The sequence below is a fragment of the Stegodyphus dumicola genome, chromosome 7 (genome assembly GCF_044657685.1).
Source record: "Stegodyphus dumicola isolate Sdum_Otavi_A_Nest chromosome 7, ASM4465768v1".
Taxonomy (NCBI): domain Eukaryota; kingdom Metazoa; phylum Arthropoda; class Arachnida; order Araneae; family Eresidae; genus Stegodyphus; species Stegodyphus dumicola.
This window is the reverse complement of record NC_140774.1, coordinates 23,020,553-23,035,268: the sequence shown is the minus strand read 5'-3', so window position 1 is coordinate 23,035,268 and position 14,716 is coordinate 23,020,553.

Genomic DNA, 14,716 nt, shown 5'->3' with positions numbered 1-14,716 from the left:
TAGCAGTATAACCATGTTGAACCAAGAAGAATTCAGTTTGAATCCCTGTTTTAAATCATTGGATGCTGAATGAGCACAAAGTGACATCGATTCTGGTAATCTCCTTAACACAAATAATGAACCAGGAATGAATGGCAAATTGGATCAAATAGACAGAACAGAACTCAAACCAATTCAAGATTCTCAAGAACACCCTGTTGATGCCGTCGTTGGTACCGTCCCTGTTATCTATATTGATGACGAATGCACTCAACATCCTTCTTCGACTCATAGCAAGCGTTTCAAAATTTCAAACCTAAGAAAACCATTACTAAAATATTTCTGCTTTAAAAAATTTAAAATAAATAAAGGACTTATAGCATATTATCGAGATCTCAAATAGGTTTATACAATTTCAATTCATATTCGTCAAAAATTTGTTTGCCACGACACCAATTCCTTCTACCAATCATAGCAAGCGTTTCAAAATTTCAAACCTAAGAAAACCATTATTAAAATATTTCTGCTTTAAAAAATTAAAAATAAACCAAGGACTTATAGCATATTATCGAGATCTCAGACAAGTTTACACAATTTCAATTCATATTCGTCAAAAATTCATTTGCCATGACACCAATCTCATTGACTGACCAGTGACTGCCTAAAAATTGGACATTGACTGAGCAATGACTGATTAGGTGATGATCTCATTGACTGACCACTGACAGACTAAAAATTGGACATTCACTGAACAGGGACCGAGAAAGGGAACATCTCCTTGCCTGACCAGTGACTGAATAAAAATTGGACTATTTTTAACTATAACTTCTCATTGAATTAAGGAAAGCTGTACCTATTATTGAAATTTTTCTTAGGCATATTTTGCCTTGTTGTCTGTGCTCCTAATTCGAAATGACCGTCAGCCACTTCCTTTTTGTTTTTCGTAAGTGATTTGTCGGCATTTCGCATAAAAAATCTCCAGATTATCATGAAAACACGGATAAGGATGTTATTTTTTATTTTAGATTTTTTTCTCTCTGTGGCCTTCATGTCAAAACGTACTAAAAATAATAAATGAGATTATATTGCTTTCTTTTCAAACGAAGTATTTTCAATATATATTCCATAGCAATATGCTCTGTCATTAAGATTGCTAAGAGTTTTACCCTGTTTCATTCCTCGCCAACGTGCTGGCTGCATGGTTGGCTTCTGCAGTTTCCCTTATCTCAACGTATATGAGGCAATTTCCCTTAGAAAGTTCTCCGCAAAGCCCTTCCTCGCGCCAGGTACGTAACCATCCTTTTCTTTGCCTTTTTCAAATAACCTGACTTTTACTCAAACAAATCAGTCACGACATGGAATTTGGAAGAAATGGATTTAAATAATTTTTTTATGAAAATGTCTCGATTGTATATATACTAGATGTTAAAGAATTTAGAAACCCAGAGATACAGGAAAAACAAATATTAAACTGAAAGCTTTCATACTTTGTATTACGCGCAAAGGGATCATTTTTTTACATTTGCACACATACACATTTGATCAGTGTTCGGGCTAATATCCCTAGAAATGTAGGAAATATGCTTTTCCCAGTTTAATTTGCTGTCCACAAAGCACCTAAATATTTAGTTTCATTCACCCTCTAGAGGAATTGTCTTTTAAAAGCAATTGATATCCTTCATAAGTAGTATTTTTTCTATCAATAAACATGGTCTTGGATTTTGCGTGGTTAAAGTTTAGCTTAAAATCTATTGACCAATGATAAATGAAATCTAAAACATCTTGGGCGAGATGAAAAGTTTTTGCATTTCTTTTCCTTGAATACAAATCCGTAAATCATCTGCAAATGCAATGACTTCACAACTGAAGAGATCAGAAAGTTTCTGTAAGAGATCATTCATAATAATATTCTAAAGCTTGGGACCGGAAACAGAGCTTTGTGGACATCCTCTCTGAGGTCGACGAACACTTCAGGTGCCACCCAAAAAAAGCTCGACCGTCCTGTCTTTCAACAAATCAGAAAAAAACATTAAATACATTATGAGGTATTTTCAATTTTTTTAGTAAATTAAGAATAGCAGGCCACCATGCATTACCGAAAGCTCCTTCAGTATCAAGAAAAATTAAATAGTGTACAAACCTCTCGTCTTGCCTCTCTACAATGTTGCTGAGACGCAGAAGTGCATCCTCCGCACATTTTTGAGCAAAGAAACCATATTGGTTAGCACTAAGAATATTTCCTTTATGTAGATGCCAAGTAATTCTGTTGGTAATTAGTTTTTCAAAACATTTACCTAAAGAAGAAAGAAGACAGATACACCTAAGATTATTCACATGTGGAACACTAAAAGTTTGTTTCTTGGGTATCACAATAACGAGGGCATTCTTCCAAATTCGTGGAAAAGCACCAAGATTCAAACATATATTAAATAATCTATGAAAAACTGCAGGAAAAAGCCGATGAAAGTATCGTATAGTTTCATTGGGAATAGAATCCAGGCCAGGAGCCTTGCCAAGCCTTAAATTACGAATTACATCATCAACCTCGGCCTGCGAAAAAGGAGGATCAATCTGAGACGCATAATTACTGCGAGCAAAGTCATTATCAAACATCACACAATCAGGAGAAAATGCTTTATCAAGAATAGCATCGATAGTTTCCTCCAAGAAAGACGTAAAGTTACCGCTTGAAAGCCTTAAAAGCAGTTTTTCTTCCCCTGTATGGCAAATAGGTTTCACTTTAATTAATCGATGTTTTATAATATGCGAATTTCCAAGTTATCACAATAAAATTTTTAAATTCCTCTATGAAAGATTCCTTTCTTAATTTTTCTAAGCTTTTTAAATACGATTGCAGAAATTAGTATCTTTCCTTTGTCTATTTCTGCAAGTGATACGTAAAAAAAAGCAAGCAAAACTAGATATGATTAGGTTAGATAATTAAATTAGACGTAATTAGAGGGTTAGATGCAATTTTGAAGTTTCTAATAGCAAAATAAAATATCTTGTTTGCAGAAGTGAAATATATTAATTTAAAATTATTATTTCAAATAAGGTTTATCGGTGAAGCTTAAATATACATTTCGATTTAATGTAACTTTTATTACATTTATAAAATTATCTGGAATAGGTTAAATTTTCTAAAAATACAATTTGAAATTCGGTTTCTTTATAAAATGAAGTAACCTGTACTTTTAGAGACAAACTAATACAGGGTGGCGCAGGGAAACTGGAAATTTCGAAATAACGTCATTTCTACGAATGAATTCATAAAACTAGTAATTTATTAACGAAAGTGCATGTATTCAGCATAGCATTTGTGTTTTTACAATCAAAATGTCCTGTCTTTCAGCAAATCAGAAAAAACATTAAACACATTATGAGGTATTTTCATTTCCTTACTTTTTACTTTTTAAAGATGACATCGAAAAGATGTGCTCCTATTCGGCGTTCACACTCTAACAGCCTGTAATGAAAACTCTGGAATGCGCGGTGTAGCAAATCTTGGGGAATGGTAGTGATTTCTTTTTCAATGTTCTATTTCAGTTCATGGATTGTTGCAGGACGTGTACGGTACACCTTGCCTTTAAGATATCCCCACAGGAAGAAGTCGCACACACTAAGACCAGGGGATCTCGCAGGCCATTCAATGTCACTGTTACGTGAAATAATGCGTCTTCCAAACAACTGACGAACTGCTGCCTTCGACTGTCGAGCAGTGTGTGACGTGGCTCCGTCCTGCTCAAACCATATGTTTTCGATGTTAAGATTAAGCTCGTACAGTCTCGGTGTAAAGAATGTGTAAAACATTTCAACATATCGAGCGGATGTTACCGTCGCTGCACTACCATCCTCACGTGCAATAAAATAAGAGCTGATAACACCGTGACATGATACAGCACACCATATTGTGATCTTGGCGGTATGTAGTTTTTTTATAAAACGCTCTCTCAGCTACTGCACGTTCTTCCGCACCAGTCCAATGATCCATAATTACTAAATGGCAATGCGCTCACAACAATTGTGCAAAGTTTCAAACAACTACCGGCACTACAGTGCTGCCAATTGCAACGTTTAAAATGTCCCATTTCCCTGCGCCACCCTGTGTTACGAGGTCACACTGAATTAATTATTTACTACGTTATGGCAATATTTAGATATTTGCATCAGATTCCATTGGTGACAGTTTCCTCTTTTCGCCAATTTGTGTTGTAAGGTGAGGAACAGATTTCATCAGACAACTGTAGCTACAAAATTTAAGCTAATCTCTTTTTTCCCGGGCTTGGCATTTTCGCCTGGCATCCCGATGAAGAGTACCTGCATGTGATTGAGCTGAAATATACCAAGTCTTCGAAGGGCTCTGTGGAAGAATTGATCTATCTTTTTTTTTTTTTTTTTTCTGAGTGAGGAGGCCTCATATCGCCATGTGACACAGCGGATTCAAAAAAAGAATATCTCTTCAGCATTGTAGTATTCAATAAAGCAAGAATTAAATTCGTTTTCACGTGTTTGTCACTTTCTCGTCACGGCGGGCTATAGACCTGGATCTTGTCCTGGGGTAAGTTGCCACTATATTCCTGTTTATCATAACATGTGACATATACTTTTGCCCCACAACCAACGAAATAAACATTACCACACTTGGTGCCGTGCCCAACCGTTTCGTGTGCTGTGGCAAGTACATTAACGTTGCATTGAACTGTATCTATTCTAAGACTGTATTTAAAGCAGTTGTATTTATGAATGTATTTAAAGTGAATATAGATTGTATATCACATGAATGATTCAAAGTCTAACTGAATGTATTTAAAGTGAATATAGATTGTATTAATCACATGAATGGTTCAAAGTCTAACTGAATGTATTTAAAGTGAATATAGATTGTATTAATCACATGAATGATTCAAAGTCTAACTTAAGTCTTATGCTGCAGTGATAAATTTGTTTGATATTAATTTTTCTTATTTGTATTATATATATGATGTATAGTATGTACCTTTATTGGGCAAAAATTCGCATATTTATCATCTGTGTCATTTCATAGAATGCTATTTTGTTTAATTGAGTATGCCTAAGACACGACAACAATCTCCTGAACAAATGGAAACTAAAACATTCACATTTAATATTGCATCATTTTCTGGTGATCCTGATACTGTTCGCTGGTTCACTAGCCAGATTAAAGAATATAAAACTCTTAATAATTGGAATGATAAAATTGCAGTATTGTATCTGAAAAGTAAGCTTGTTGGTGCTGCACAGCAATTCTTTGCAGAATCGCCTGCATGTCAAATTGTGACTTCCCTCGATGAGGCTTGTGAAAAACTGATAAATTTCTTTTCGAAGGATTCTAAGCCTTCATCTAATTTAATTGCTTTCCAGACCATTCAGCTGTTACCTGGTGCGTCAATCAAGTCTTGCTCATCGCATTGAAACTTTGGCTCATGCTACAATCAACCATGTTCAAAATAGCAAAGCATTGAACCAAATAAAATCTTGGTACTTTTCCGTTTTGCCGGCGCAGACGATAAAATCGCCATTAATGGTACAACTGATGCCAAACGGAATATCCCTCGCTGGTTACTTTTAGGCCTCATTTTCAAAACAATTCGCAGCTATTTCTTATTGTAGCGAAGCGGTATCTTAACTTTAAATTAATAAACCTAAGAATACATCACTGCGAGTGGACTGTAAAATTTAACCTTTATTCGGCGGTTTGAACTTTCGAACACAACACAGCACAAAGTAAAACGACAGAGTTACAATTAGCGGTTTTAAGAATGCAAGAACAAAATGCGAACTACGCATACAATCTGCGCATTGCGAAATAATCTCACAGACAGGCAGAGAGCTCTGGTGGCTGAATCATTCCGCCCGGCGTTGAAACATCGTTTCAAAATAAATAGCTTTTACAAAATGAAATTATCATAACAATATTAAATTATGCAAAAATGTATCATCAAAATATTCACAAGAAAACATAATATGTAATTATGCAATGAAACTAAATTGTTCTCAAAACAGATGCACAGAAGCCTTGATACAATTCAGGAACTTAATTATAGCTAAAGCAAAGTACAAAGTTATAATGCTTTAGGAAAAAAACTTAATCATTGATAGGCAAAACACTAAGTTTGTGAATTGGCCTTTTGAAAACTCCGGTAGCAGTTTTGATCTTCACGAAACGCACAATATTATCTGAGCTAGGAAAAAGTTCCTGGTTTTCCTCTTCGAGACACAAAGCGCTTTAAAGCGGCAATAAATGATTCTGATGTAAGATTACCTACTAATTCAATATGTATAGCTCTTGTAGTAAAACACACGAATACACAAATGTAGCATTTTATTGGTTTTACTCCTCGACCTTGCCTGGGCTTCACTTGAAATGGCCCGGCGTAGTCAATTCCAACTTTGGAGAAAACCTTTGACGGAACGACTCTAGACGATGGTAAATCAGACATTATCTGGGTAGATGTTTTAGCTCTTACACGATGACATTTCACACATTTCCAAATCTGTTGTCTTACAACTGACCTAGCGTGGATTATCCAATATTCTCTTCTAATTACTGATAGCAATAGCAGGGGGCCTGCATGAAGATGGAATATATGAAAATGATTCACTATAATCTGTGTTATGTGATGTTTCTTGGGCAACAAAATAGGATATTTTCTGTCCTGCGCGATGTTGGATTGTCTTAATCTTCCTCCAACGCGTATAAGTCCATTCTTATCGATAAACGGGTTCAAAGAAAGGATCTTACTATTTGAGTTTAACGGTTGATTCTTTTTCAGAAGATTATATTCATTAAAAAACTCATCCATTTGAACTACTCTAACAATTGCATTTCTAGCGTATTGCAATTCTTCGGTTTTAAGGTAACCCTTAAGTCTTGTTGCGGTAGATTTAGCTGAATTATTCGCAAACCGAAAACACCATGCGATGATTCTTTTAAGTTTCAAAAATGATGAAACTTCATTAAGGACTGGAATTTGCGAAGCGACTGTTCCAATTGAACAAGAAATATTTTTCCGTTGTTCCCTTAAAGACTCTTCTGAAAATGGTAAGTAGATAGAGAATGGAATATTATTTGAATTAAGCCACTGAGGACCTGTCCACCACAAGTCATGAGTAGAAAGCTCTGAAGGCAAAAGACCTCTTGATGCGCAATCAGCTGGATTCTCCTTTCTTTTTATGTGATTCCAATGCGATGAAGGTAAGACTGATTGAATTCCTGAAACGCGGTTGGCTACAAATGTTTGCTAGCGTGTTGGTTCTGATTGTATCCAGGACAAAACTATCATTGAATCACTCCATGCGTAAATACTGTCAACATGAATTTGCAATGAATTCTGCACAGCTTGAACCAAATGCACTAATAGAACTGCAGAGCAGAGTTCTAAACGAGGAATAGAGATTACTTTCAGGGGAGCTACGCGAGTTTTTGATGTTAGTAGCTGCACCGAAATTGAAGAATGATTTGAAGACTTTAAATAAATCACTGCGGCGTAAGCTTTCTCTGATGCGTCACAGAAGCAATGAAGTTCTACATTTGTAGATTTGGGCAATAATACTCTCCTAGGAATATGAATGCATTCAAGATTTGCGATATCTTCACAATAGATTTTCCATCTTTGATTGATTTCATCTGGCAATGGATCATCCCACGAGATTTGTAATTTCCATATGTCTTGAAGCAAGATTTTTGCTGCAACTATAAAAGGTGCTAACCAACCAAGTGGATCAAAGATTTTCGAAATAGAAGATAAAATTATTCTTTTAGTAGAACACTCTCTGTTTTCGAGATTTCCAAAGTGGCAAGTAAACTCGTCTTGCGTTGGATACCACTCCAAACCCAATAATTTTATTGATTTAGTATCAACTACTGTACATGAAGAATTTGAGTTCCGAGCACTCAAAGCAGTTTCCAAAATCGAGCGATCATTAGTACACCATTTATGCAATTGAAAGCCACCTTTTTGTAAAAGTTCACTCAGTTGGGAAATTAACTCTACTGCGTTTTCTACTGTGTCTGAACCAAATAGGACATCATCAATATAACAATTGTGTAATATTATTTCAGCTGCCTTTGGGAATTTAGTTCCTTCCTCAATTGTTAGTTGTTTGAGTATGCGAGTAGCCAGGTATGAAGCGGAAGTAGTGCCGTACGTAACTGTGCACAACCTGTAAGTTTTAATCGGCTTCGATGGATCATCTCTCCAAAATATTTTTTGGTAATCGCGATCTTCATCATGAATTTGAACTTGTCGATACATTTTCAATAAGTCGCTAGTAATGGCTATGGGATAGCATCTAAACCTCAAAAGAATAGTAAATAAGTCGTCTTGTACCTTGGGACCATTCATTAGCGTGTCATTAAGCGATATCCCTGATGTAGTTTTGGCACTAGCATTGAAAACGACGCGTAATTTTGTGGTAAGACTGGATTCTTTTAGCACGTGATGATGAGGTATATAATAATGAAAATTTACTTTATCTGGATTATCATCGGATAATTCTTCCATGTGTCCAAGTGATAAATATTCGGACATGAAGTCTTTATACTGTTGATATACTTCAGGAGTTTCTATTAATTTTTGTTCCAGACTAAGAAACTTGCGAAAGGCTGATGGTCTGGAATTACCCAACTCATTTCTTTTAGGCTTGAATGGCAGTTTTACTGAGTAACGACCCTTTTCACTACGCACATGATTTTCCACGAAATGATTTTCACACAATCTTTCCTCTTTAGTTAAAGGTTTCGATGTGGGAATTTGTTCCAAATCCCAAAATGATTTAACTAATTCCTCCGTGTTTACGTTTAGCGTATTGACTGAAACCTGCTTACGGTTTGGGAATTCAAAATGTGTAGTTCCAGCAATTATCCATCCTAACTTAGAACAACATGCAAATGGAAGATTTTTGCCCCTTTTAATTACCTCGCCATTTATTAAAGTAAGGAATACGTTAACTCCAAGTAAAATATCAATTTCTCCCGATTCATGAAATGTAGGATCTGCTAAAGTTAAATCCTGGAAATTTTCATATAAATTCAAAGGTAAAGTTACACTTGGAATGTTTCCTGTAATTTTGTCTATTATGTAAGCGGATGTTGAAATTCTGTAATTAGTATTAAAATGAGGTGTAAACAACAAGTCAACTTCTCCAGTAGTAGTTGTATTGAAAGTACCTAAGCATGACACTAATATCTTCGAATCCTTTAAGCTCAATCCTAAATTGATAGCTGTTTTCCGACGAATGAATGATTTTTCACTACCTGAATCTAGTAAACATCTACAATTTATGAATTCCTGGTTTGAGTTTTGAACCTTAATTAAAGCAGTACACAAAAGTACATGACTACGTTTACCATTAGCATGAGCTACAAAATGTTTATTTTCATAGTTGTTTGCACAAACAGTTGGAGAACCCTCACTCAAGTTGTTTTCTGGTTTAATTTGCGATTTCGGAACAAACACTTGTGCTTCCGGTGAAGGGAATCTAGATGCATTTTTTGGTTTGAAATTATTTTCTAAATGCAAAATGCTATGATGATGCTTAAAACAATGCTTGCAGGTGTTTGCACTCTTACACATTTTAACTTTATGGACATTAGACAAGCAATTAAAACAAAGTTTATTAGTCTTAACAAACTCTATTCGTTTTTGCACTGGTAAATTTAAAAAATTAGAACACCTGTATAAAAAATGATCTTCTTTACAAAATAAGCAGGTAGAATTAGAAATCAGAGAAGTAACCCTATTATACACTGGTTTATCTGATTTATGCGTTTTACTAACTAAAGGTTTACTGTTCTGTAATGTTCTAGCGTAATTCTTCAAAAATTCTATCAAGTCATTCAACTTTGGTATTTCATCTTTTTTTAATTGACGCTCCCACCACAACTTTGTCGAAACGTCAAGTTTTTGCAAAATAATATACAACAACAAAGTATCACTAAAATTATCTATCCTTTGATCTAATATTTCCAATGAGCGAGTTATTTCGTTTACGTTATCTACTAAACTTAATATCGAGGATGCAGATTCCGTTTGTAATTGTGAAACGTTAAGAATTCTTTTAATAAAAGCAAATATCTGTTCTCTCTTATTAGAAAATCTCTCTTCTAGTAAATTCCAAGCAATACTGAAATTTTGATCAGCTATGGGAATTGACTGAATAATGCGATAAGCATCATTTTTCAAAGAACTCTTTAAATATTGTAATTTTTGAGCTCCAGAAAGATTTGAATTGTTGCGAACACTAGCGTTAAATAAATCTTTAAATGTTATCCATTCAGTTAAATTTCCGCTAAATGTGGGTAAAGATAATTTTGGTAACTTTAAACTTTCAGAGATTGATTCAGGTACGACAGGTTTGTCGCCATTTGCATTTACTACCTTGTAAATCTTTAACTTACGAATAATTTTTAAGTGAACCTCCTCAATTTTCTCTAAAATCGACTGTTCTTCGTCAACGAAAGTGTCTATTTTTTCATCATCACAATTTGTATAAATTTCTCTAAATAGAGATTTAAAATCTTCCTTAAAAATTTTACATTTTTCTAAGATTAATTCAGCTTCAGCATTATTTAAGTTATCATAATCTATTCTCTCAATGAATTTAGTTAACTGTGTTTTCAAAATTTTCTTTCGCTTTTTTTCTATATCTGACATTTTGAAGGATTCTAAGCCTTCATCTAATTTAATTGCTTTCCAGACCATTCAGCTGTTACCTGGTGCGTCAATCAAGTCTTGCTCATCGCATTGAAACTTTGGCTCATGCTACAATCAACCATGTTCAAAATAGCAAAGCATTGAACCAAATAAAATCTTGGTACTTTTCCGTTTTGCCGGCGCAGACGATAAAATCGCCATTAATGGTACAACTGATGCCAAACGGAATATCCCTCGCTGGTTACTTTTAGGCCTCATTTTCAAAACAATTCGCAGCTATTTCTTATCATATTGTTTCTTTCAATACTGACATACAATTACATAAAATTTTTACCAGATAGTTCAATTTTTATGCCCTAAGGACATTCGCAGTAATTAAATCATTTGGGATGCAATCATACGGCTTACCTGAAGCCGAAAATACAGAAAAGGGAAGATCAAGCGTTAAATGCATCCATTCTAATGAGAATGCACTAGCGAAGTAAAGCACTTTTACATAATTTCTGAGTAAGCTATTCGTACGAATTGACATAATTCTTGCATTTATACTTGTATTCCAAATTAAGATTTTACTTGAAATTAATGTAGATAATTACTGAGAGAATTAGATTTTTGTAGTGTAGTTTACGTGAGATGAGATCACTTGGGTCAAGTGATATGAACCGGCGAATCAGGATGTTGAACCAATGAAAATGAATGAAAGCATAGTAAATTCTTAATGTCTTTTTACAAATTTATTGTGTTTAATAATTAGCTTTTTTTTTACAAAATTTTAAACGATATTAAAATGAAAAAAATTCAAAATAAAAATTTCTTAGAATTAGCAGTTGTTAACATGTTTTATGTGTAAACTGTATGTTGTCGCCAATAAAGTCCGCTTGGCGAGATTTGCGCCGGCGAAACGGAAAAATACCAAAATCTTTGCAGTTTCTAGCTGCTTTACCAATAGAACTCAAAGAAAAATTAATTAGTAAATCTGCAGATAATTTTGATCAGCTTGTGAATTTAGCTCAGCAACATCATTCTAATTCGCAAATTTGAAAATAATGCAAACACATTCCGTTGCTTTGAATAGCAAAGATGATGCTATTGAGAGTTTAAAAAGTTGAAAACCTCAGTCTGCAAATTGCATTACAGAATGAAAAATGTCAATTTTGTAATTTAGATAAGCATCCCTTAAATCAATGTAATGCTGTTTTGTCTTTACGGACAAGTAATCCCACACATGCTCAAGATACAAATGACCACTATGTCAATTGGATGCAAGAAACTCCCATATATCCTCCATATCCACTTCCATGCTTATACTGTCATAAATTTGGGCATTCAATGTCAGTATGTCGTACGTATTTGGCGATGTGTAGCCCTCGTTAGAACCAAGTTAGAAGTTCGAGTAACTATGTTAGCAATCGTCCTAGTCTCATTAGACCACAGTTCTATAGCAATAATACGCGACAAGGTGATAACTCAAATGTTAACAGATTTCCATCTTATGGTCGGAGACCAAATTATTATAATCAGCCAAGATACAGTACACCTTTAAACGCAAGGGAAGTTCACAAGTAGGTGGCGATGTGACCTCTAATGTCTCAACAAAGTCACCAAAAACCAAGTATCATATGAGCAAAAAATCGGAGAACTTCGAAACATATTTAAATAAGCAAATGATAATCAGTGGTAAACCCTCGAGTTCTATCAAAGAGTTTTTGCAACAATTTCATGTCAAAAGTAAAAGTAATTGTTTACCTATTGTGCATAAAAATAATGTCTTTTCTGATTGTACTCTTCCTTTGATTCATGTAACATTTGGTAAAAATTTGTGCTCTTTATTACTTGATTCAGGAAGTTCTGTGTCATTGTTATCAAAAGCTGTGTTTGATACAATAAGATTGGATACTAAAGTTAGATTTTTATCCAGACATGTTCAAATTAAAACTATCAATTCCAATTTACATTTTTCAGCCTGTGCGGAAATATCATTTAAGATAAACAAGCAGCATTTTAAACCTACTTTTTATGTATCTGATGCTTTTCAACAAAATTTTCATGGAATTTTAGGTTATGATTTTTTATCCAAACATGATGTCTTAATATGTTCTAAAAGTGCAGTTGCAAAATTTAATAATTTTGATATACCTCTAATTAATATGGCTAATGTAAAAAATGATAATTGTAATCCTGTATTTTCAGAATGTTATGCAATTTTGAAACACAAAATTATGTTAGATCCTGGAGAATCGACAATTGCGCACTTAAGAGTCAATAGTACTCATGCTAATAATCAACCTGTCCTTTTTCAACCAACTGCAAGTAACACGATATTGAATTGCATCCTGCGATCCACACTCTAAACGACAATTCCTTCATTACTGTCATCGAAAATATTGGTTCGAACAGTGTTCATATAAACAAAAATCAGAAGCTAGGTCAAGTCACATCTGATATTGAATTTGCTGAGACTATACAATATTCTGTAAATATGGATACTCCTCAAAATGAGTATTGCAATCTCATAACTCCATCAAAAGAGGTTTTAGAAATGAGGAAACAAGAATTGTTACCAACTGACTTTGATCTTAACCATCTTTCTCCTGAACAAAGGCAGTGTTTATTGGATGTGTTAATGTCTAATTATGCAGCTTTTTCCAAATCTTTAAAATCACTTGGCTGCTCTGATAGGGTAACCCCACAAATTTGTTTTAGGTCTCCGAATCCCATTAGGACCCTCCCTTTTGAAATTCTTAATTCATTGCAATCTCAAGTAAAAGAAGATCTTCAGGAATTGCAGGAAGCTGGCTTAATTCATCGAAATGTTGCTGAATGGGCTTGTCCCATGCTGTTAGTAAAAAAGAAGCCAGATCCCAAATACCCTAATAATCCACCCAAATATCGCATGGCTCTTGATTTAAGATTGCTTAATTCTATTATTGAACATTCAACATATCCTCGTCCAAAGATTTCAACGCTTAACCGAAATATCGATAGGTTCAATTATTCCCTCTTCTACCCAATCCTTTAAAACAGTTTCGTAGGCTTCTAAGGAATTCTTAGTCTGAAGGGTTTTCACGCAAGACTTCAGACGCTTTTCTGCAAGGATTCTATTATCTGGCAACTCAGGATGAATTTGAAGCCATGGCAGTGATACCTGATACCTTCCAGCGTCATCTCTTTCTAAAGTACGGATAAAATAATTTTCTGTAGCCTTTTCTATTTCTTGTTTTGTTTGCGAAAGAGCTGGTTCAGTTATTCCGATAGAATCAAGAGACCACAAGTCACAAATTTTTCTGTCACTAATGCGTACTGATAAAAGAATTTCATTAAAATTCTTTCCCTTTACCTTCGTTCTCCCTAATATAGTCCAACCAAGGTGTGTATTCATCGCTACTAAACTCTCCGTTACGTGTTTTACTTCCCCTGTAAAAAGTTTTCCGACATAATCTGCTCCTACAAGCACGTGTATTTCGTTAGGGTGTTTTTCAAATAAACAAGAATTCTCATTAGTTACATCACTAGGAAAAATTTTGTAACCTCTTAGTTTCTTTAAGCATTCCCTATCCTCCAATTTTGGAATATGTGAGCATATGGTTTTTTGGCTCAAAACTTCCATTTCGCGTGTGAATCCTGTTTCTGGATTATTTAACTTAATCAGATACTTGTTGTGATTTTCCCTTTTTTCTATTCCTCCAAAAAGCCCATGAGTCACACTTTCCTGACCTAAAGATTTTAGTTTTAATTTCTCCGCAAGAAATGTGCTGATATATGATCTGCTACTTCCGGTATCCAGAATTATTCGTATAAAATTGCTTTCACCATCTCCGTAAACATTGGCAATTAAAGTTTGCAAGATTACACTTTCATAGGATGAATTATTCGTTAAGGCCTTATTTTCAATTTGTTCTTCCTTAATTTCTCCGTTTTCGTTTTTAAAACACATTATAGTGGCATGTCGTTGTTTACATAATTCACACCTTATTCTAGAAGTGCAATTAAAACTAAGATGCCGTGGTTGTAAACAGCGATAACATATTAATTTCGCTTTGCATTTCTCCCTTTTTTTCTCA